This window comes from Cnephaeus nilssonii (assembly GCF_951640355.1).
Source record: "Cnephaeus nilssonii genome assembly, chromosome: X".
In the NCBI taxonomy this organism is placed as follows: Eukaryota; Metazoa; Chordata; class Mammalia; order Chiroptera; family Vespertilionidae; genus Cnephaeus; species Cnephaeus nilssonii.
In genome coordinates this window covers 47393643-47419218 of record NC_137071.1, presented here as the reverse complement: position 1 = coordinate 47419218, position 25576 = coordinate 47393643, and the positions used below count along the sequence as shown (strand labels likewise).

Genomic DNA, 25576 nt, shown 5'->3' with positions numbered 1-25576 from the left:
AGAATAGGCAAATCTATAGAGATAGAAAGTAGATTAATGTTTGCCTAGGGTTTAGGGAGGTGTGGGAATATGGAATAACAGCTAACAGCTAGGTATAACTCACTTGTTGGGGAGATGAGTATATTTTAAAATTAGATTATGGTAATAGTTGCACAACTCAGTGAATATACTAAAAACCTATGAACCGTACACCTTAAATAGGTGAATTATATGGTAAGTGAATTATTTTCTATTTTAAAAGAGCTAAAAAGAGAAAGTGAAATATTTCACGTATATATCCCTCAATTTACTAGTTTTTAAAACTTTTTCTGTTTCAAATGTTAAGTATACTAGGAAAGGCCAACCAACTATCTTAGCACAGATGTCACTTTGCATTTAGTTACTCCTTGCTATAGCTACTATTATCTTTATTAATATATCTAAAATACTTATTTTGACACTATAAGTTCTGTGAGCAATGTACATTGAAGTGAAATAAATATGAAAAGGTCATAATTATTTAAGGTTAGTCAAGCACAGCACAGCAATAATATTCTTCAATAGAAGTAGCTCTATTTACTTTAGCAACACTTTAAATATTTAATTGCTATGGGCAATAGTAAACATAGAGATGACTGTTCCCTTTTAAGATGATGATTGTTTGTCAATTCCTATTGTCCTACACACAAGGTCTGCAATCAAATATTGATTGTGAGATGCAAACACACACCCACACTTAAGGAGGTAAACAACCCATTATCAAGAGACAGAACAATTGCCCTAACCGGTCTGGCTCAGTGGATAGCACGTCGGCCTGCGTACTGAAGGGTCCCAGGTTTGATTCTGGTCAAGGGCATGTACCTTGGCTGCGGGCACATCCCCAGTAGCGGGTGTGCAGGAGGCAGCTGATCAATGTTTTTCTCTCATTGATGTTTCTAACTCTCTATCCCTCTCTCTTCCTCTCTGTAAAAAATTGATAAAATATATTAAAAAAGAGACAGAACAATTAATAGAACCAGGCTCTGATGTGGAAACATAAAACAACCAAAGTTAATATGTCAGACAGTACTAAAAAGGTGGACAACATGAAAAGACATATGGGTAATTTCAGCAAAGAGACTTAAACTACAAGAAAGAATGGATATGCTATTTTAAAAAAAGTAACATACACATCCTTTATTGGTTTGTTCAGATATTCTATTTCTCCATGATTCAGTTTGGTAGGTTGTATCTAGAAATTTTTCAATTTCTTTAAGGTATCCAATTTGTTGGCATATAACTGTTCATAGTAGTCACTCATAATATTTTGTATTTCTGTGGCATCAGTTGCAATGTCTCTTCTTTCAGTTTTGATTTTGCTTATGTCTTCTTTCCCTTTTTGTTATTTAGACTAACAAAGGGCTTATTTATTTATCATTTCAAAAGAACTGAGTTTTATTGATTTTTTCTAATAAATTTCTATTTTGTATTTAATTTATCTAATCTTTATTTACTTGCTTCTGCTAACTTTGGGATTAGTTTGTTTTTCTTTTTCTAGTTTCTTGAGATGTAAAGTTACTTTGCTTATTTAAGATCTTTCTTAATGTAGACATTTATTGTAATAAACTTCCACTTAGTACTGCTTTTGCTACATCCTATAAATTTTGGTATGTTGTGTTTTCCTTTTCATTTGTCTCAATAAATTATAATAAAGGCCATATAAGAAAAACCCAAAGCTAACATAATACTCAGTGGTGAAAAAATTGAAGTACTTATTTTAAGATCAGGAACAAAGCAAAGATTCCCACTCTCATCATTTATATTAAACACTGTACTTGAAGTTCTAGCCAAAGCCATTAGGCAAGAAAATAAAAATAAGTAAAAGGTATCCAAATTGGAAAGGAAGAAGTAAAATGATCTGATTTCAGATGACATGATCATATATGTAGCAAACTCTGAAGAATCCACAAAAAATCTGTTATATAACATAAATGAATTCAATAAAGTTACAGGATACAAAATGAACATATAAAAATCAGTTACTTTGCTATAGGCTTATGAGCTAACTGAAAAGGAAATTATGAAAACAGTCCCATTTACAATAGTAAAAAAAAATAATAAAACACTTAGGAATAAACTTAGGAGGTGAAAGATTTCTATGGCTGAAAACTATAAAACATTGATGAAAATTAAAGAAACCACAAATAAATGGAAAATTATCCCATGTTTATAGATTGGAAGACTTATTATAAGTGTCTATTCTACTTGACACAATTATAGAGTCAATGCATCAATATCAAAATCACAAAGGCAATTTTTTACAGAAATAGAATAAAAAGCAATTCATATGGAACTACAAGGAGCTTGAATAGCCAAAGCAATCTTGATAAGGAAGAACAATGATGAAATCATCATACTTCCTCATTTCAAAATATATTACAAAGCTATAGTAATTTAAATTGTATAGTATTACCCAAAACAACAAAACCCAGCGATATAGACTAATGGAATAGAACAGAAAGCTCAGAAATAAACCCATGAGTATATGGTCAACTCATCTTTGACCAAGCTGTCGAGAATGTACAATTGGGAAAAGATACTCTCTTCAACAAATGGTACTGGGAAACCTGGATATCCACATGCATAAGAATGATATTGGACCCTTATCTTACATCATATACAAAAATCAACTCAAAATGGATTAAAGACTTAAATGTAAGACCTGAAATTGTAAAACTTAAAACATAGGGACAAAGCTTCATGATACTGGCCTAAAGCAGCAATTTTCAACCTTTTCCATCTCATGGCAAACATAAACTAATTACTTTCCTTTTCATGGTGCAGGGCAGCAAGATGGCTGTGAAAATTTCCAAGAAGAGGAAGTTTGTTGCTGATGGCATCATCAAAGCTGAACTGAACGAGTTTCTCACTCAGGAGCTGGCTGAAGATGGCTACTCTGGAGTTAAGGTCCAAGTTACACCAACCAAGACAGAAATTATTATTTGGGCCACCTGGATGCAGAATGTTCTTGGTGAAACAGGCCAACAATTATGGGAATTGACTGCCATGGTTCAGAAGAAGTTTGGTAATCCTGAGGGCAGTGCAGATTTTTATGATGAAACTGTGGCTACAAGAGGTCTATGTGCCATTGCCCAGGCAGAATCTCTGCATTATAAACTTCTAGGAGGCTTTGCTGGGTGGTGGGTGTGCTATGGCATGCTGCAGTTCATTATAGAGAGTAGGGCCAAAGGCTGTGAGATCATGGTGTCTGGGAAACACCGAGGACAGAGAGCTAAATCCATGAAATTTGTTAATGGTCTGATGGGGACCCTGTTAACTACTATGTTGACACTGCCGTGCGCCATGTGCTGCTCAGGCAGTGTGTGCTGGGTTTCAAAGTGAAGACCATGCTTCCTTGGGACCCAAATGGTAAGAGACGCCCTAAGAAGCTCCTGCCTGACCATGTGAGCACTGTGGAACCCAAAATGAGATACTGCCCACCCCAATCTCAGAACAGAGGAGTGGGAAGCTAGAGCCTCCTGCCATGCCTCAGCCAGTAACCACAGCATAACAGGGTCTCCTTCACAGTTGGATCTGGAGTCTGCATGTTATTCTATAAAGACCTTTAATAAAAATATTTTAAAAGAAAAATAAAAAGCCCCATAAACTAATTACTAAAATTCTGCAGTACACCAAAAAACATATCTTTTAACGATATGACAAAATATAGGCACAATGTTATAGAACTGAGATCTAGAACTTAATCATCTTGTATAACTGAAACTTTATATGCATTGAAGAACAACTCATATTCCCAAAATCAAAAATACAGCGATTAGTTTTGATTAATTTGCTAAAAAAATAATAGTAATTACCTACCCAAAGTGACTGTTTAAAAAATGAGGTGCCTATACTTGTATGAAAGGATTTCTGGTACTAAAAATTAACTAATTAGATGCAACCTTATTATATGACCTATATATTTATGGTTCAAGACAGGGCATTCATATTAGATTATTGCTGTTGTGTTGGTTGTTGGCACTTTTTTATTTGACAATCTAAGGGAAAAGAGGTCAGTGCCCCTGACTAAACAGTCAGGCATTGCACGTTTTAAAAATTCTTGCAGCACACTGGGTGAAAATCTCTGGTCAAAAGCAATGATTTCTTGGATTTGACACCAAAAGAACAAGCATCAAAAGGAAAGAGACAAATGGGACTACATCAAGCTAAATGCTTTCTGCACAGGAAAGGAACCTCACAGAGTGAAAAGCAACCTACAAAATGGGAGAAGGTATTTGCAAATCTTATCATTTATAAGGGATTAATATTCAAAATATATAAGGAACTGTTACAGCAAAAACAGAACCCAATTTAAAGATGGGCAAAAAAATAAAAGAAAATAAAAATAAATAAAATAAAATAAAAATGGGCAAAGGACTTGAATAGACATTTCTCAAAAGAAGACATACAAATGGGCAACAAGTAAGTTAAAAGATGTTCAAAATCACTAATCATCAGTGAAATGCAGATCAAAACCACATTAAGATGTTATCTTACACCTAAGATGGCAATTATTAAACAAAAAACAAGAGATAATCCCCTGATTCCTGATCACGGCACATACCCAGGTTTCAGTTTTGGTCCCTGTTCAGGGTGCGTGTGGGAGGCAACTGATCAATGTTCCTCCCTTCCCTTCCCTCCCGTCTCCTTCCCTCCCTTCCCCTCCCTTCTCTCTCTCTCTCTCTGGAATCACTGAAAAACATATCCTCAGGTGGGGATTTAAAAAAACAAGAGATGGGTGTTGGTGAGAATATTCTCATGGTCATTATAATATTATTCATAATAGCTAAGGTGTGAAAACAACCTAAATGCATTTCAACAGATAAATAGATTTTAAAAATGTAGTATATAGATACAGTGGAATATGATTAGCCTTAAAAGAAAAAGAAATCCTCCCATTTGGGACAATGTGGATGAATCTGGAGGACATTATACTAAGTGAAATAGCCAGATATAGAATGACAAATACTGCATGATTCCACTTATTTGAGGCATCTAAAGCAGTCAGATTCATAGAATCAGAAAGTAGCCGGTTGTTTTTAGGTGATGGTGGGAGGAGGAATATGAGTTGTTCTTCAATGCATATAAAGTTTCAGTTATACAAGATGATTAAGTTCTAGATCTCAGTTCTATAACATTGTGCCTACAGATAATAATACAGTATTATACACTTAAAAAATTGTTAAGAGGTAGATTCCATATGAAGTGTTCTTACAATTAAAAAAAACAGGTAGTAAAAATACGTAGTAAAAAGTATAGAATTATGATGAACTGTTAATTAATGATATATGTTATAATATATTCATAATGGTATATAATATTTATACATTAGTGCTCCAGATTTTGGGATGTTTTGGTGTCAGTTTCTAAAAAACTGTATTTTTTTGTAATTTATTTTCTCATTATAAGTAAATATTAACTTTTATACCGCCCCCCCAAATGTCAATCAATGTGTGAGTGGATAAACAAACTGGTACATTCATACTGAGGCATACTACTCAGCAAAATTGGAATGATGAATAGGATGTAGTGGAGGTACAGATGAAAAAGGGAAAAGTTAGACGAATCTCAAAGGCATTATGCTGAATGAAATACACCAGTTTTAAAAGGCTACATGCTGAATTTATGCATTTACATATCTATAATAATAAAAGCATAATATGCTAATTAGACTGGACGGCCAAACAGCAGACCTACCTTCTGGATGAAGCCGGGGCTGCGAGGGCTGAGTCCCTTGCATAAATTTCGTGCATCGGGCCTCTAGTATTTATATAATAGAGGCCTGGTGCACAAATTCATGCACTGGTGGAGTCCAGCTGGGTGGGCCGGCTGGGGCCGGGGGTGGGAGGGCGATTGGGGGCAGGGCTGGCCAGGGCAAGGGTCTGCAGGAGGTTTGCCAGCTGGCCCTGCCCCCGATCCAGGTGGGGATGCCCACTGGGGGGCAGGGCCAGCTGGGGTGAAAGGCTGCCAGTAATCTGGTCATTCAGGCATTCAGTCTATATGCATATTACTCTTTTATTATATAGGATGCTTGAAAAGACAAAACTACAGTGACAGCACAGATCAGTGATTGCTAGGGATAAGTGGAAACAGGTAGCTATGAATAGAAACAGGTACTACAAAAGAGGGTTTTTTTTGAGTGATGGAACTGTTCTGAATCTTACTGTGGTAGTAGTTAAATGAATCTATCTATACATGTATTAAAACTCATAGAATGGTGCAACTCTCCTCCTCCCAAAAAAGTACATTGTACTGTATGTTAATTTAAAAACTTGAATAGTAGGCATTGATTTATCAGTTCTCCCAATATTTTGGAAACCTTGCTTGTCCAAATATCTGGTATATCTAGCACAGGCCACTGAGGGTTAAATGTCCTTAAAGAACCTTGCTCATTGATGCTAAAAAGGTACTTGCATTACTTCTATATTGGATATCTCAATAAACATCAATAATTCTTATCACAGCCCTGGGTTCCACTTCATTTTTCCAAATTCCATTCCACAGGATGATTCTCATATCAACCAACTGTTCAAAAGTACCAGTCCTCTACTCTCATTAACATCTGAACAAGCTACTTAAGTCTCTTCTACTTTCACATACTCATTAATTTTCTGCTCACTTCATTCAATTATGCAGTGAAAATTATTAGGTACAAGTGAGGGAGCAATAAAGTTTGGGGATAGATAGTATCAGTGGGTTCCAAAGCACATTTCCCCCCCTGGAATCTGAAGAGACCAAGATTTTCTTTCAGGCCCATCTGGTATTGCTCAGTGGTTGAGCATCAACCTATGAACCAAGAGGCCATGGTTCGATTCCTGGTCAGGGCACATGCTCAGGTTGCGGGCTTGATCCCAGTGTGGGGCATGCAGGAGGCAGCTGATCAATGATTCTCATCATTGATGTTTCGCTCTCTCTCTCCTTCTCCCTTCCTCTCAGAAATCAATAAAAATATATTTTAAAATTTTTCTTTTGAAGCATAGTAATCTCCATCTTGTATAAAACTGCTGTTTGAATTCTCTGCTATTGTTAGATAGTCCCTAGTCCTGTAAACTCTGTCACTTTAAGACAGTCTGTTATTCTGTAAAATGACTTTGTTTTTAGTTCTAATAATAGAAAAAGATAAACTTAACTGCCTGACCTTGCAAGCTAGCCATCCAATGTAATAGACTAATACTGATAATAATTATGCCAAGTAAAAACTCATTATGTATTCAAGGTTACAACTGTCTGTAACAATAACTCACATAGAGCCCTTTGTAATATCTGCAAACAAAGAGGCTTGAAGAGTATAAATATGGAATAACTTCCTGTATGGGTTGCTCAGAGATTTGGAAAAAGACACCTCCCTCTGGGCTGCGAGAAATAAGTGACTCTTAATTAATTGGTTCATTAAGACGTCTTGTATCTCATTCGATGATTTACAATACAACACTTTCAGTACTTCTCAGGAATTAATTAGATAAATGTTTCTCATTCGATGATTTACAATACAACACTTTGTAAATCAATGTGGATTTCCCAGTGCTCAGAATTTCCCAAATATTTCTGGAGTTATATATTTGGTAATATGGGAACAAATGTTTATTCCTTCTCAATACTAATAAGTCAAATCAGTGAAGGTAGGAACCACATTGTTGTTGTTTTCTAACAGAGGCAGTCCCTTCTCAACTATTTTATTTCTTTTTGGTACTTGATGGAATTAATAACACAAACAATAACATGAAGAAAAAAAGTATAACTTTCATGAGTTCTATTTCTCTATATCCCTGTTTTAAAAATAATTGTTTATTTGAAAACTAATTCCTTGACCATAACAAACATTGACTCCTGTATTAGCTATCTATTGCTATTTAGCCAATGACTCCAAAACTTAAGTGTCCTAAAACAACAAATATTTATTATATCACACATTTTCTGGGATCTGAAATTCAGGAGCAGCTTAGCTAAGTAGTTCTGTCCTAACGGTCTCTCATAAGGTGTAATCAAGATGTCAGCTAGGGCTACAGTCCTCCAAAGACTTAACTGAGAGTGGAGGATTCTTCTAAAATGGTGAACTCACAGAAGACCTCAGCTATTTTCTGGTTATTCATAGGAGGCCTCAATTCTAGACTCTCTATGGAATGCTTGAGTAGCCTCACGATAGGGCATTGGCTTTCTCCAGAACAAGTGTCCAAGAGGCAGTTTTTTTTGTTGTTGTTGTTATTTCAAAAAATATTTTTATTGATTTCAGAGAGGAAGGGAGAGGGAGAGAGAGATAGAAACATCAATGATGAGAGAGACTCATTGATTGGCTGCCGCTTTCATGCCCCACAATGGGGATTATGTCCACAACCTGGGCATGTGCCCTGAACGGTAATCAAATCATGACCTCCTAGTTCATAGGCTGACACTCAAACACTGAGCAACTCCAGCAACTCAATGTTTTTTCTGACCTAGCCTTGAAAATCACACTCCATTTCCACAGTGTACTACACAGATAAGTCCTAGTCATTGTGGGAAGGAACAAAAACAATGATGTGAACATACCAGTAAAATGGGATAAATTAGGGCCATCTTAGAGGTTTGCTATTACCACTCCAGACCAAGGAAAGTCTTTTATAACTTCTCAAGCTAATAGGTTTGATCAAGGCCAAAGGCTAACCAATTAAACCTGGCAAATGAAGGCAAACAAAGAAATGATACCTAACATTGCTAATTGTACATTCTCCTTAGGATGTCAAGTATTTGACAAATAAAGTCTTGTACAGGTAAGGCTGAAGCTATAATTAGGCACTGGGAGACAAAAGCACATCAAAGAGAAAAATGAAAAATAAGTATTCTGAAAAGCCACAAAAGAACAGAGACCAATTTCACTCATGTTCCAATTAGCCAAATGTATGAAAAATATATCCAAGGGGACAGAATCAGAGAACATCCATCCAGAATTAACAAATTAGACCCAGCTGAGGAGACAACGTACAACACCCAACTGTGAAAAGGAAAAGCCGCAGGGCTGCGCAGGGCTGCAGGCAGCCATGGAGTCTGAACCTAAGATCACAGCCTCAAAAGGCTGCCCTGCGAAAGGTGGCCCCCTGCAAGGCAAAAGCGGCATAGTGCTGGGGGGAGAGAAAACATCAGTTTCATTGTTGTTTTTGTTTTGTTTAGTCTTTGTTTTTATTCTCTAAACTCAGAACACAGAATTTGTCAATTGCAATCACTCACCCAAGTCTTTGGTGCAGGGAGGGAGGCACGGATTTGAGGTGCCTGAGGAAGGAAGCAGGGCAGGGAGATGTGGCCAGGAATCCTGCATTGTGACCTTCTTAAGCTTCCAAACCTAAGTGGCCATTTCTCCCTAGAAGAGTCAGCCCCTTCCGGTAGCCTCAAGGCAGGAGATACAGCCTGCACACCTTGCATTTTGAGCTTTACAGTGGAAACAAAGGCAGAGGCCAAGGTTAAGGGTCTGAATACTCCCAAGGAACCCTCAGTGACTGGATTGGAAGATGGGCAATCCACACCACTATTCTGGGAACCAGACTGATAAAAAACTCCAGGTTGCTAGCCAATCCCATTGGTCTCCATACAAGGATCTCTGACTGACCAAGGTGTAGACGAAAGGAGCCACATGCTAACCTGACAAGCTCAGGGGAGGCCTGTGTGGCAGTCTTGAAAACTCAGAGACCTAAAATAACCACAAACGATGGTCTGAAAATTAAATATTTAACTACAAACAGGTTATAGTGGGCAGTCATGTCCTAGGCCGATATTTTTCCTGACAAAGATCAACTTAGATCTTTCCTGAGCCCATTTGCCTTTTTGCCTCTAAGATAAGGTGACCAGACGTCCCGCTTTTGGCGGGACAGTCCCGATTTTTAACAATTTGTCCCGCGTCCCGCGGCGTTTTAAAAAAGTCCTGATTTTTGGAAAGAATGCACGACAAGCTAGGGAACGGCGGGAGAACGGGAAGGGAATATACGGTTTTCAGCGGCCATGTGGCTATTTAGCCAGGATATGAGTTTTATATTATTTTTATTAATTTTATAATGTTAAACTTTAATAATAACAAATAATTGTTGAGAACTGATTATCGAGAACTGCTTATCAAAGTTCGCATTGTTGATCAGTTGTTAGAATTCGACCACCATTGTTTGGACTTAATGAACAATGGCATTTTTTGGGATTGGCAACGACGAAAACATTTTGTAACTGTCTCTCAAGATGATACACATCGTACTGCATGCCAGTAAGCTAGTTAAACAAGTGATGTCATTACAAATCAGCTATTCAGATAATTTAGGTAAGTAATTTATTTATTTACTTCATAAATACATACATTTTCTTGAATTTAGCAGACAGTACTCGTATTATTTATATTTTATAGTGGCGGCAAAAAGTTTAGCGCCGGCCTTGAAAATGACACTTACAACTTATGTTACGGCAAATTCATGACCTTTTAAACAACGACAGCAATCTACTAAAAAAAATTCACTCAAATGAGAAATATGCCAAAGAATAAAATAATACTATACATAATTTTTATTTATTACTAGAAGCCCGGTGCATGAAATTCGTGCACGGGGGGGGGGGTGTCCTTTAGCCCAGCCTGCACCCTCTCCAATCTGGGACCCCTTGAGGGATGTCTGACCACCCATTTAGGCCCGATCCCGCTGGGATCGGGCCTAAACAGGGAGTTGGACATCCCTCTCAAATCCAGAACTGCCTGGCTCCCAACCACTTGCCTGCCTCTGCCTGATTGCCCCTAACTGCTTCTGCCTGCCAGCCTGATCACCCCCTAACCACTCTCCTGCCAGCCTGATTGATGCCTAACAGCTCCCCGGCCATCCCGATTGCCCATAACAGCCCTCCCCTGCCAGCCTGGTCACCCCCAACTGCCCTCCCCTGCTGGCCTGGTCCCCACTAACTGCCCTCCCATGCAGGCCTGGTCCTCCCCCCAACTGCCCTCCACTGCAGGCCTGGGTCCCCCCCAACTTCCCTCCCCTGTAGGCCTGGTCACCCCCAACTGCCCTCCCATGCAGGCCTGGTCACCCCCAACTGCCCTCCTCTGCTGGCCTGGTCACCCCTAACTGCCCACAACTGCTCTCCCCTACAGGCCATCTTGTGGTGGCCATCTTGTGTCCACATGGGGGCAGCCATCTTTGACCACATGGGGGCGGCCATCTTGCGTCTTGGAGTGACAGTCAATTTGCATATTACTCTTTTATTAGATAGGATATTTGTAAATTGTACTTATGTTGAAATTTAAAAATATATATTACAATACTATTTTTGCATTCTATGAAAATTTTTGTTGCTCCATATAGACCAAATTTTTAATCAAGAACCCCCCCCCGCCCCCGCCCTGGGTCAATGGTGTCCCACTTTACCAATGTTAAAATCTGGTCACCTTACTCTAAGATAACATATCTGTGAGATGTCTGGGTGACTTGTAACTTCCATTTTTTCTGAAGCCCCTGGGGCACAACCAGATGTGGTGGGCGCCAGGACAGATACCACAAATTCCTTCATTATCATGGTAATTGTTCCTGCACTCACCTAATTAAGTGTCCATCATTCTTCTTTTTATCCAATCCCAGGGGTTTCCCACCGCTTTGCTTTATCCCACCTCCATCACAATGAATTTCATGTAACCCACCTATGTCCCTCCTTTGATTGCAATGTATAAATACAAATGTAACCCGCCATTCTTTGGAGCATTATCTCAATTCATTGAGGTTCTGCTTCCCGGCATATGTCGACAGTTTGGCTCAAATAAACTCACAAAAGTTCTTTACAGGTTTCAATGTTGTTATTTTTTACGTTAACAAAGGGCAGAGTAATATTTTGGGCCATTCATGGAGGAGTAGCTCTGAGTCAGGGAAAAAACACACACCCATCTTATTCCCTGAAAGCAGAACAATACCAATCCACCTCAACCCTTGTCAGAAACAGACACTTGAGTGATTAAGATTGACAACTAGCAGACAGGCAAAGAGACAGACTGGCCTTGCCTGCTTGTAGTCAAGGCCTGTGGAGACAGATGTAACCAGAGGACGGGTGGATCGCTTGGAGCTTCAATCAGGGTGCTGAAAGCCAAAGGACAGTTACCTGACAGTGGTCAGCACCTAAGTACCCAACAGGAAGCCCAGAATTGGCAGAGAGAACAGAACAGTGGTGTCCTAAACCAGTTCCTATGGGGCATTAAAACTCAGCTGAAGCGAATGACACTTCACTTTTTTAAAAAAAAATGGATCTTTATCTGCTTTATTGATGTGTTATTATTCTAGTCTCTGTTGGTTTATTCATATATCTAATTTCTACTTCCCTGCTCCTACTCCATTCCCCTTCTCCTTTCTTTTTCTTCACTACTCAATTTTTTTCTCTCTTTTCTTGATCTTTTCCTCTCCTAATTTTTAAACTTGTTTTACTTCCTAAATTTAGGCCTATCTGCTCTCTCAACTATTCACATTTTTAATGTATTTATTTTATCTTTCCTTCTTGTTTTCCCATTTCTTTTCTCCCTCCTCTGTTCAGGGAGTTAGAAGACAAGGTAGAAAAAACACCCAATCAGAGCAGCAACTGAAAAAAAAATTTTTTAAAGCCGGAGGAGAGTCTAAGGGAGCTTTGGGACAATGTGAAACGAAACAACATCTGCATAATAGGGGTGCCAGAAGGAGAGAAATGTGAGCAAGGAATAGAAAACCTGTTTGAAGAAATAATGACAAAAAATTCCCTGACTTACGGAAGAAAACAGTCACACAACTCCAAGAAGCACAGAGTCCCAAAAACAATGGACCCAAAAAGACCAACACCAAGACTCATCATAATTAAAGTGGCAAATGTCAACGACAAAGTAAGAATCTTAAAGGCTTCCAGAGACAGAAAGTTAACCATAACACTATCAACAAATTTCTTAACAGAAACACATTAGGCCAGAAGGAAATGGCATGAAGTATACAAAGAGATGAAAAGCAAGGGATGGAATCCAAGAAAACTCTATCCATGAAGGCTATCATTCATAATTCAAGGTGAAATCAGGAGCTTCACAGACTAAAAAAAAGGCTAAGGGAGTTTATTACTACCAAGCCAGCAATGCAATAAATGCAAAAGGGACTATTGTAAAAAGAAGAAATAGAAAAAGAATAAGGAACACAGGCATAAAGAATATAAATGGCTACAAACAAGTACCTATCCTATATAATAAAATCCTAATATGCAACTTGAGTGAATGGCGGAATGACCGATGCAACAACCGGTTGCTATGATGCGCACTAACCACCAGGGGTAGACACTCAATGCAGGAGCTGCCCCTAGCCTGCAGGCACCAAACCAGTCAAGGCAGGTTCTAGCGGGGACCCCCAATTGCCCCGCCAGTCGCCCTGCAGAGTGTGGTGACCAGTGGTGGTGGCAGAGGGCAGGGCTGGCAGGCGAGTGTGTGGTGGCGGGGGGCAGGGCTGGCCAGCAAGTGGGCCGGCGCTGCCCCACAGATCGGCCCTGATCACCGGCCAGGCCTAGGGACCCTACCCATGCATGAATTTTGTGCATTAGGCCTCTAGTCAATAACCTTAAACATAAATGGATTAAATGCTCCAATAAAAAGACATAGAGTAGCTGAATGGATAAGAAAACATGACCCATATATATGCTGTCTACAAGAGATCCACCTCAGAACAAAGGACTCACACAGACTGAAAGTGAATGGATGGAAAAAATTTTTTTCAGGCAAATGGAAATGAGAAAAAAGCTGGGGTAGCAATACATATATCTGACAAAATAGACCTTAAAGTGAAGGCCATAACAAGAGATAAAGAAGACCACTACATAATACTAAAGTGATCTATACAACAAGAGGACATAACTCTCATAAACATATATTCACCCAATATAGGAGCATCTAAATATATATATAAAAAAAAACTTCTGGAGGATATCAAGGGAGAGATCGACAGCAATACAACCATAGTAAGGTACTTTAATACCCCACTTACATCAATGGATAAATCTTTTAGACAAAAAATCAACAAGGAAACAACAATCCTAAATTACACTCTAGAACAGATGAAACTACCTGACATCTTCAGAGCATTCCACCCCAAACCTATCAAATATACATTCTTCTCAAGTGCACATGGGACATTTTCAAAGATAGACCACATGTTAGGACACAAGCTAAGTCTCTACAAATTCAAGGAGACTGAAATCATATCAAGTATCTTCTCAGACCACAATGGCATGAAATTAGAAATCAGCTAAAATAAAAACACTCAAAAACAATCACATACATGGAGGCTAAAAAGCATACTATTAAACAATGACTGGGTTACCAAAGATATAAAAAAAGAAATTAAAAAAAATCCTGGAAACAAATGAAAATGAACATACAACAATCCAAAACTTATGGGACATATTGAAAGCAGTCCTGAGAGGGAAGTTTATAGCACTACAGGCCTACCTCAAAAAAACAAACAAAAAACAAACAAACAAGAAAACCTGATAATAAGTTACCAAACACTACAAATTAAACAATTAGAAAAAGAAAAACAAGCAATGCCCAGAACAAGTAGAAGGAAGAAAATAATAAAGATCAGGGTGGAAATAAATTATATAGAGACAAAAAGAAAACAATATAAAAGATCAATAAAACCAAGAGCTGGTTCTTCGAAAGGATAAAGAAGATTGATGGTGCTCTAGCCAAGCTCACTCGCAAACAAAAAGAGAGGACCCAAATAAACAAAATCAGCAACAAAAGAAGTGATATAACAACTGACCCAACAGAAATAGAAAGGATTGAAATAAGTTACTATGAACGACTTTATTCCAACAAACAGGACAACCTGGAAGAAATGGACATAATCCTAGAAAAATATGACCTGCCAAAACTCAATCAGGAAGAATCAGAAAACCTGAATGGGCTGATAACTACTGGTGAAATTGAAGCAGTAATAATAATAATAATAATAATAATAATAAACCTTCCAGGAAACAAAGGCCCTGGTCCAGACGGATTCACAGGGGAGTTTTACCAAATATTCAAAGAAGAACTAACCCCTCTACTCCTCAAACTATTACAAAAATTCAAGAGGAAGGAATACTTCCAAACTCTTTGTATAAGGCCAGCATCACCCTAATTCCAAAACTAGATAAAGACATGACAAAAAAAAGAGAACTACAGGCCAATTAACCTAATGAATACAGATGCTAAAACCCTCAACAAAATTTTAGGAAACTGGATCCAGCAATACATTAAAAAGATTATACATCATGGCCAAGTGGGATTTATTCAAGGGATACAAGGCTGGTACAACATTCACAAATAAATAAATGTGATACAGCACATAAACAGATTGCAAGACAAAAATAACATGATCATATCAATCGATGCAGAAAAAGCATTCAACAAAATCCAACACCGTTTTTTTTTTAAATAAAAAACTGTCAGGCAAGTGGGATAGAGGGATCATACTTCAACATAATAAAAGCCTTACATGACAAACCTACAGCCAATATCATACTCAATGGGCAACAACTAAAACCACTACTCTTGTTCAACATATTTCTGGAAGTCCTGACTATAGCAATCAGACAAGAAGAAGAAATAAAAATGCATCCAAATAGGAAAGGAGGAAGTAAAACACTCATTATTTGCAGATTACATGATACTGTATAAAGAAAACCCTGAAGACTTCAAAAAACACACACACTAGATTTATTAAATGAATTAAGAAACATAGCAGGATTCAAAATTAACACCCCAAAATCCACAGCATTTTTATACACAAAGAGTGAACTTTCAGAAAGATAAATTTAAAAAAAACAACAATCCCATTTACCATTGCAACAAAAAAACTTAAGATACTTAAGAATACACTTAAACAAGGAGGTAAAAGACCTGTACTCTGAAAACTACAGGATGTTGACAAAAGATATAGAGGAAGATATAAACAAGTAGAAGAATATACTATGTTCATGGATTGGTAAAATCAACATCATTAAAATGTCCATACTACCCAAAGCAATCTAGATTCAATGCAATCCCTATTAAAATACCAATGGCATATTTCACAGATCTAGAAGCAACACTCCAAAAATTTATATGAAACCAAAAGGACCCCAAATAGCTACAGCAATCTTGAGAAAGCAGAACCAAGTTGGAGGAATCACAATACCACATATCAAGTTATACTACAAAGCCACTGTTCTCAAAACTACCTGGTATGGCACAAGAATAGGCATATAGATCAATGGAACAGAACAGAGAACCCAGAAATCGACCCAACCCACTATGATCAATTAATATTTGACAAAGGAGGGAAGTATATACAATGGAGTAAAGACAGTCTCTTCAATAAATGATGCTGGGAAAATTGGACAGGAACATGCAAAAAAAAATGAAAGGCCATCAACTTACACCATACACAAAAATAAACTCAAAATGGATGAAAGACTTAAATATAAGTTGTGAGACTATAAAAGTCCTAGAAGAAACCATAGGCATCAAAATCTCAGACACCTCTCATAGCAATATGTTTATTGAAACATCTCCTAAGACAATGGAAACCAAGGAGTAAATAAACAAATGGGACTACATCAAAATAAAAAGCTTCTGCACTGCAAAAGAAACCACCAACACAATAACAAGTGAGCCCACTGCATGGGAGAACATATATTTGCTAATGATACATCTGATAAGGGGTTAATCTCCAAAATATATAGGGAACTCATACAACTTAACAAAGGAAAACAAACAATCCAATTTAAAAAATAGGCAAAGAACCTAAATGGACACTTCTCCAAAGCAGACATACAGAAATCCAAGAGACATATGAAAAAATGCTCAAAGTTACTAATCATCCTAGAGATGCAAATCAAAACAACAATGAGATATCACCTCACACCTGTCAGAATGGCTATCATCAACAAATCAACCAACGACAAATGTTGGCGAGGTTGCAGAGAAAAGGGAAATCCTAGTACACTGCTGGTGGGAATGCAGAGTGGTGCAGCCACTGTGGAAAACAGTATGGAGTTTCCTCAAAAAATTAAAAATGGAACTCCCATTTGACACAGTGATCCCACTTCTAGGAATATATCCCAAGAAACTAGAAACACCAATCAGAAAGGATATATGCACCCCTATATTCATAGCAGCACAATTTACAATAGCTAAGATCTGGAAACAGCCTAAGTGCCCATCAGCAGATGAGTGGATAAAAAACAACAACTATGGTACATTTACAAAATGGAATACTACATGGCAATTAAAAAAAGAAAGAACTCTTACTATTTGCAACAGCATGGATGGACTTGAAGAGTATTATGCTGAGCGAAATAAGCCAGTCAGAGAAAGATAAGTATCACAGGATCTCACTGATATGTGAAATCTAATGAACCAAATAAAGTGATGATAAAAAATAGACCCACAGTCATAGAAGCATGAACAGACTGTTGAACCTCAGAGTGAAGGCAGGGAAGGGTTTGTGGGAAGAGATCAACCAATGAACTTGTATGCATATATGTATAACCTGTGGACATGGTCAATGGGGTGGTGAGGGCCTGGGGTTGCGGGGAGGATGGGAGTGGGCTGGAAGAGGTTAATGGGGGGAAAAGGAGGACCTATGTAATACTTTCAATAATAAAGATATATATATATATAGTCTCCAAGATTCAGACAGATCCCTGTGTTAAAAAAGGCCATATCTAAAACCAACTGTAAAAAAACTAGATGTGAACGGTTACCCATAAACTTCCATATAACCAAAGTCTTTGTTTCAAATTATGTATGTAAAATGAATTGTTTTTTTCCTGTTGAACTGTGTTTAAACTAGAACTACCCTAACATATGAACATGCTTGAATATATCTAGAATTTCTAGGAGAATAACTATAGTTGAATACACTCTGCATGCTATTCTATGAGTCCTATGAAAAACTAAGTTTATTAGTTTACCAACCAGTGATAATTACTTATTTTCCTTTCCCTCATTTCATTCTTCTCCACTAATCAAGACTTTTAATTACACATTCCATGAGAATCAAATTTAAGCCTGAAGAGGTGAAAAGTACACTGAGGTCGCTCCTTGGAAACAATGAGTGGAACTAGGCTATAGCTGATGTCAATTATGTAGGTGGCAGTGGGAAAGAACGCATTGGTCACCATTACAGCAGGTTTCATCATCCTCATTTCATGCCATTTATTTTATAGGATTGAATGAATTATGCTTATGGGACTTTGGATACAAAAGCAGATGTGGAGTGTTCTAAACTAATGTCTGCAGAGGGGAAACATATGAAAGTGGTAGCCAAAGTTGCAGAGATACAACCTAAAACTATTGAGAAAAGGAGATCTGCATTACAGAATTTATTCCGCCAAGTCTAGGAGGACTGGGCTTATGATAATTTGGTAGGCTGATAAATTTTGTCTAATGGTCCTCCAGGCTAAGGTATAAGGGATAGACATACACACCCTCTGAGAGTACTGGATGGCTCTGCCAAGGCAGAGAAAACTAACTTATGTTTGGGAGCATAACTCTGTACCAGAAATTCAAACACCTTGATTTCTATGAGATCAACATAACAGCAGCCTAGGAGGAGGTCCTTTATTTATCACTATTTAATAAAAGGAGGTAATCAAAAGTCCATTTAGATTTTTTCCGAAGTCAGAAAGTAGTGATCCCAATCAATGTTTTTTTAGAGTCTATCTTTAAAAGACATGAGAATATTTAAGGTTTTCTCATCCTGTCTTCAAATTTTCCATCTCAATTGGGTCATAATTGTATCAAAATTCCTTTCTTGATGCCTACAAACCATAAAAGGGTAGGTTACAAATACACTATAAACCACATTTATTTCTCATTATATTTTTCTTCTCCACCCTTTTTTTGTAAGGGGGTTGTCTCATTTACTAGTATACTCTGCATCATTTTAATTAAGTCTCATTAAATTAATCACATTCCATATATATTGTACTTTATAGTTTAGAAAGTATATCTATGAGGTAAGCACAGCAAGTCTTATCATCCTATTTCACAGATAAGGCAACTGACTTATCCAGCTAATGTAGACCAAAGTTGGGATAGAAAAAAACTGATCTCTTTTTTTAAAAAAATATCTTTATTGTTGGAAGTTATACAGATGTACCCTTTCTTTCCCCCAAATGACCCCTCCTAACCCGCACTCTCCCCCTGCACTAGGCCTTTACCACAATATTGTCTGTGTCCATCGATTATGCATATATGTATTTAAGTTCTTTGGTTAATCTATTCCCACCCACCCATCCACACCCCCCTTCACTCGGAGATTTGACAGTCTGTTGCATGTTTATGTATCTCTGGATCTATTTTGTTCATCAGTTTATTTTGTTCATTAGATTCCACATATGAGTGAGATCATGTGATACTTGTCTTTCTCTGATTGGCTTATTTCACTTAGAATAATATTCTCCAGGTCCCTCTATGCTTTCTCAAAGGGCAAGAGATCAATCTTTTTTACTGCTACATAGTATTACATTGGGTAAATGTACCACAGCTTATTTATCCAATCATCTATTGATGGGCACTTGGGCTTTTTCCAGATTTTAGCTATTTTAAATTGCACTGCTATGAACATAGGGGTGCATACACTCTTTCTTATTGGTGTCTTGGGTTTCTTAGGATATATATGTCATGAAACCATAAAAATACTAGAAGAGAACAGGCAGCAAAATCTCAGACATCTCTCATAGCAATATGTTTGCCAATACGTCTCCTAGGGCAAGGGAAATAAAGGAGAAAATAAACAAATAGGACTACATCAAAATAAAAAGCTTCTGCACAGAAAAAGAAACCAGCATAAAAATGAAAAGGGATCCCACTGTAGGGGAGAACATATTTGCCAATGATACATCTGATAAAGGGCAAATATGCTAAATATATAAGGAATTCATACAACTTAACAAAAGGAAGACAAACAATCCAATATAAAAAGTGACTTTTTAGGGCAAAGAACTTAAATAGAAACTTCTCTTAAGTGGACATACAGATGGCCAATAGACATGAAAAGATGCCCAGTGTCACTAATCATCAGGGAAATGCACATTAAAACCACAATGAGATATCACCTCACACCTGTTAGAATGGCTATCATCAATAAATCAACAAGCAAGTGTTGGTGAGGATGTGGAGAAAAGAGAACCCTCGTTTACTACTGGTGGAAATGCAGATTGCTGCAGCCTCCATGAAAAACAGTATGAAGGATCCTCAAAAAATTAAAAATGGCACTGCCTTATGACCCAGTGATTACACTTCTGGGAATATATCAGAAGAAATCCGAACCACTAATTTGAAAGAATAGCTCTAGCTGGTTTGGCTTGGTGGAAAGAGTGTCGGCCTGCAGACTGAAGAAACCTAGGTTCGATTCCAGTCAAGGGCATGTACCTTGGTTGCCAGCTCCTTCCCAGCCCAGGCCCTGCTTAGGCGTGTGCAGGAGGCAACCAATCGATGTGTTTCTCTCGCATCGATATTTTTCTCTGTCTTTCCCTCTCTGCCACTCTCTCTAAAAATCAATGGAAAAATATCCTTGGATGAGGATTTTTAAAAAATGAAAGAAAGAATATATGCACCCCTATATTCACGGCAGTGTTATTTACAAGAGCCAAGATCTAGAAGCGGCCCAAGTGTCCATCAGTAGATAAGTGGATAAAAAAGCTGTGGCACATTTAAACAATGGAATACCATGCAGCTGTAAAAAAAAAATGGAAGTTTTACATTTTGCAACAGCATAGGTGGACTGGAGAGTATTATGCTAAGTGAAATAAGCCAGTCAGAGAAAGATAAGTACCATATGATTTCACGTATAAATGATCAAAATAAACAAACAAAATAGAAATAGACTCATATATACAGAGAACAGATTGACAGCTGTCAGATGGTAGGGGACCGGGTAAAAAAGTAAAGAGATTAAGCAAAAAAAACCAAAACAAAACAAAAAAAACCTACCATAAACAAACTCACAGACACAAACAATAGTATGGTAATTATCAATAGAAAGGGTGGAGGGTAGAGATAGAAGAAGGTATAGGGTGGATATATGGTGATGGAAGGAGACTTGACATGGTGTGGTGACCCCACAATACAATATACAGATGATGTTTTATAGAATTATACCCCTGAAACATATATAATTTTATTAACTAACTAGAGGCTTGGTGCACGAAATTCATGCACTGGAGGGGGGGGGTCCCTCAGCCTGGCTTGTGCCTTCTCCCTGTCTGGGAGCCCCACAATTGATTGCCCCAAAGAGGTAGGCCCTGCCCACGTGGCCAGGGCTCCTTGATGGATTCCCCCTGCAGAGGGAGGCCCACCCACCGGCTGAAGCACTGCCACAGGGTAGCCTGGGCCTCTCTGATTATGCCCCGCAGAAGGAGGCCCTGCCCACCCATCGCAACCCGCCGGTCAGTGGCCTGGGATTCCCTCTTCGGGGCGAACTTGGAGCCCCCCAATTGATCGATTGTCCCACTGGCCAGTGGCCTGGGCCTCCCTCTGAAGGGCCATCATGGGGCGAAGGCCAGATCCCGACCAATCGCATTGCACCCACTTTGGCTGGCCTGGCACCAGTGGGTTTTCCATGCATGGTCGTCTGGAAGGTTGTTATGCTGTTCGGTCGTTTGGTCGATTTGCATATTACCCTTTTATTATTATAGATGTCACTCCAATAAATTCATTAAAATTTTTTTAAAAAGGAAAAATATTTTTCTGTCTTCTCAATGTCAGAGAAGCAAAATGACAAAACTGAAAGAGTGGTGTAGAAACCATATCTTTTCCATTACCTTTAGGTGGGACTATACTCAGCCTAGTTCAGATAAAAAAAAAAAAAAGCACACACACAAAAAAACATTATTATCCAGATCTCTTGTTACTAAGAGCTCTCATGGGTGGAAGATGCCACAAATCTCACGAATTCATTGCTTTAAAATACTCATCTACTGTACAAAAGTTTATTTCCATAATGCTATAATCTATATAAAAGCCTAAGTGACTGTTAGGAGCGAACGACCTGTCGACCAGTCGCTATGATGCGCACTGATCACCAGGGGGCAGATGCTCAATGCAGGAGTTGCCCCCTGGTGGTCAGTGTGCTCCCACAGCCGACCTCCCGTGGCTGGCCAACCTCTCGTGGTCCCTCCCCTCAGCTGGCTCCAATCGGACCCAATTGGGACTGGGTGAGACAGCCCTGATAGGCCCCAATCGCTGGCCAAGCCGAGGAATCCCATCTGTGCACAAATCCGTGCACCGGGCCTCTAGTTCATTATAATTTACATCCCATACTGATTATTCAGCTTTCAATGGAGATTACACAGTAGAGTGAATCTGCCAGAAGAAGAAAATGAATTGCCTTAGTGTTTCTGCAATAATTCTGTATCCCAACTCCCCTAAACCTGTCCAAATTCTCCTTCTCTCTCAACACAAAAAGTTGGAGCACAAAACTTGGCACTCTAATAAGGACTTTTGAAATTCCTGTTGCTAATCATAGTACTATTCTCCATAGTGATGAGGCTAATCCATTGACATTTCTTTTGATCAACTAGACTCCTAGATATAGTATTTCCTACTTTCTTTTTGACAACTTTTTCACTAATTTCATTCATTCATTTATTGGGCTTGTACCACATGCCAGACAGTGTTCTATTTTCTGTAAATATGAAGGTAAGCAAGATAGGCAGGGTCTCTGCTTTCATTCTAGTAGGGGAATGACTGACAATCAACAACAAAAAATAATTATACACAATAATTCCTATGAAGGAAATAACGAAAGAAAAGAATGGATTTGGAGGAGCTAGCATATGAGGTGAGACCTGTAAAAGAAGTGATCTCTCTCGTCACCTATGCATAAGCTTGGTGAAGAGTTTTCTAGGCAGAAAGAGGAGCACATGCAAAGCCTGAATTAGGAACAAGCTTGGTGAGTTTGAGGGGGAAAAAGAAAGGCTTGTGTGGCTGGAGTATAGTTGATTTCAGATGAGCATAGCACCAGATGAGATTCTCAAGGTGGGCAGAAACTTGTAGTTGATGCCAGAGAGTAGCTATTGAAGAATTTTAGGCAAGGGAGTGATAAGTAAGCAAAGCAGGTTAAGTGTCATCACATCTCTCTTCTTTTGTATAACACATGTTAACATATTGCAGCAGAGTTTGGGGAAAATTGTTACAAGAGTCAGCCCATTCTAACTTTTAGTTTTAGGCTCATAACAATTATAATAACATATTGCTCCCCAGCCCTAGCTGATAATGCCATTCTTAAATTAATTCACCACCTAATTGATAATCTTGTCTTCCTCTCCTCACCCTTACCCTCACTCTCCATCTCATACAATTCTTCAGTAGCAAACATTTGTGGGATAGTTTCTAAAAAGTAAGGGGAAGTCCTGGCCAATGTTACTCAGTGGTTAGAGTGTCAGCCCATGCACCAAAGGTCATGGGTTTGATTCCCAGTCAAAGGCTCGTAACTGGGTTGCAGGTTTGATCCCCAGCTCCTGGTCAGTGTGCGTGCAGGAGGCAACCAATTGATATGTATCTCTCACATTGTTTCTCTCTCTCTCTCTCTCTCTCTCTCTCTCTCTCTTCTGGAAGATATCAAGGGAGAGATCGACAGCAATACAATAATAGTAGGGTACTTTAAGACCCCATTGACATCATTGAATAAATCTTCTAGACAAAAAATCAACAAGGAAACAGCAATCCTAAGTGATTCACTACATCAGATGGAACTAATTGATATCTTCAGAACATTTCATTCCAAAGTTATGGAATATACATTCTTCTCAAATGCAAATGGGACATTTTCAAAGATAGACCACATGTTAGAACAAAAGCTAAGTCTCTACAAATTCAAGAAGACTGAAATTATATCAAGCATCTTCTCAGATCACAATGGCATAAAATTAGAAATCAACTACAATAAAAACAATCAAATATATGGAGGCTAAATAGCATGCTATTAAACAATGAATTGGTTACCAAAGAGATCAAAGAAGAAATAAAAAACATCCTGGAAACAAATGACAATGAAAACACAACAGTTCAAAATCTATGGGACACAATGAAAGCAGTCCTGAGAGAGAAGTTCATAGCACTACAGACTTTCCTCAAAAAACAAACAAAGAAACAAACAAAAAACTTGTAATAAGTTATCTAACCCTACAGCTTGGACTTGTGTGCATGCATATGAGCCTAACCAATGGTTAAGGACAACAGGGGGGTGGGGGCATCCGTGGGGAGGGGTGGGGGATGGGAATGGGGGGATGAGGACAAATATGTGACACCTTAATCAATAAAGAAATTTTAAAAAAAAAGAATTAGAAAGAGAGTAACAAGAAAAGCCCAGAGTAAGTAGAAGGAAGGAAATAATAAAGAGTGGAAATAAATGACATAGAGACCAAACAACAACAAAAGCCACAACAAAACAAAAGATCAACAAAATCAAAAGCTGATTCTTTGAAAGGAAAAATATGATGGAAGAACCTCTTGCCAGACTCATCCAGAAACGAAGAGAGAGTATCCAAATAAACAAAACTGGAAAAGAATGAGGTGAAATAAAAATTGAAGAGATACAAAGGATCTTAAAAAATACTATGAACAACTTTATTCCATAAAACTGGACCAAATGGACATATTCCGAAACTCAATCAGGAAGAATCAGAAAACCAGAATAACTACTGATGACACTGAAAGAGTAAAACAAACAAACAAAAACAACAGAAAACAAAAGCCCTGGTCCTGATGGCTTCACAGGGGTGTTTTACCAAACATTCAAGGAAGAACTAACACCTATCCTCTTCCAACTATTCCAAAAAATCCAAGAGAAAGGAAACTTCCAAGCTCTTTCTATGAGGCTAGAATTACCTTAATCCCAAAACCAGATAAAGACATAGGCCAATATACCTGATGAACATAGATGCTAAAATCCTCAACAAAATTCTTGCAAATCGGATCCAGCAATACATTAGAAAGATGATACACCATGACCAAGTGGGCTTTATTCTAGGTCTGCAAGGCTGGTACAATATCCACAAATCAATAAATGTGATACACCACATAAACAGACTGAAAGATAAAAATCACGTGATCATATCAATTGATGCAGAAAAAGTTTTCAACAGAACACAACACCCATTTTTTAAAAAATAGAGGGATGATACCTAAACATAATAAAAGCCTTATATGACAAACCTACAGCCAACATCATACTCAATGGGCAAAAACTAAAACCATTTCTCCTAAGAACAGGAACAAGACAGGGATGCCCACTCTCACCACTCCTGTTCAACATAGTACTGGAAGTGCTAGCCATAGCATTCAGACAAGAAGAAAAAATAAAAGGCATCCAAATTGGAAATGAAGAAGTAAAACTGTCATTATTTGCAAACGACATGATACTGTACATAGGAAACCCTAAAGACTATATCAAAAAACTACTTGATTTAATAAATGAATTTGGCAATGTAGCAGAATATAAAATTAATACCCAGAAATCCATGGCATTTTTATACACCAATAATGAACTCTCAGAAAGAGAAACTATAAAGAAATCCCATTTACCATTGCAATTAAAAAATTAAG

At 38.1% G+C, this 25576-nt stretch overlaps 1 protein-coding gene and 1 pseudogene across 5 annotated transcripts in view; one reads left to right on the top strand and one right to left on the bottom strand.

The window, feature by feature from the left end:
* Positions 1–25576, bottom strand: part of EDA (ectodysplasin A) — a 625000-nt gene that overhangs the window by 226815 nt on the left and 372609 nt on the right. The window lies entirely within an intron of this gene.
* On the top strand, positions 2806–3529 carry LOC307095578 (small ribosomal subunit protein uS3-like; annotated as a pseudogene). The gene has a single exon. The product of its transcript is annotated as a small ribosomal subunit protein uS3-like (transcript).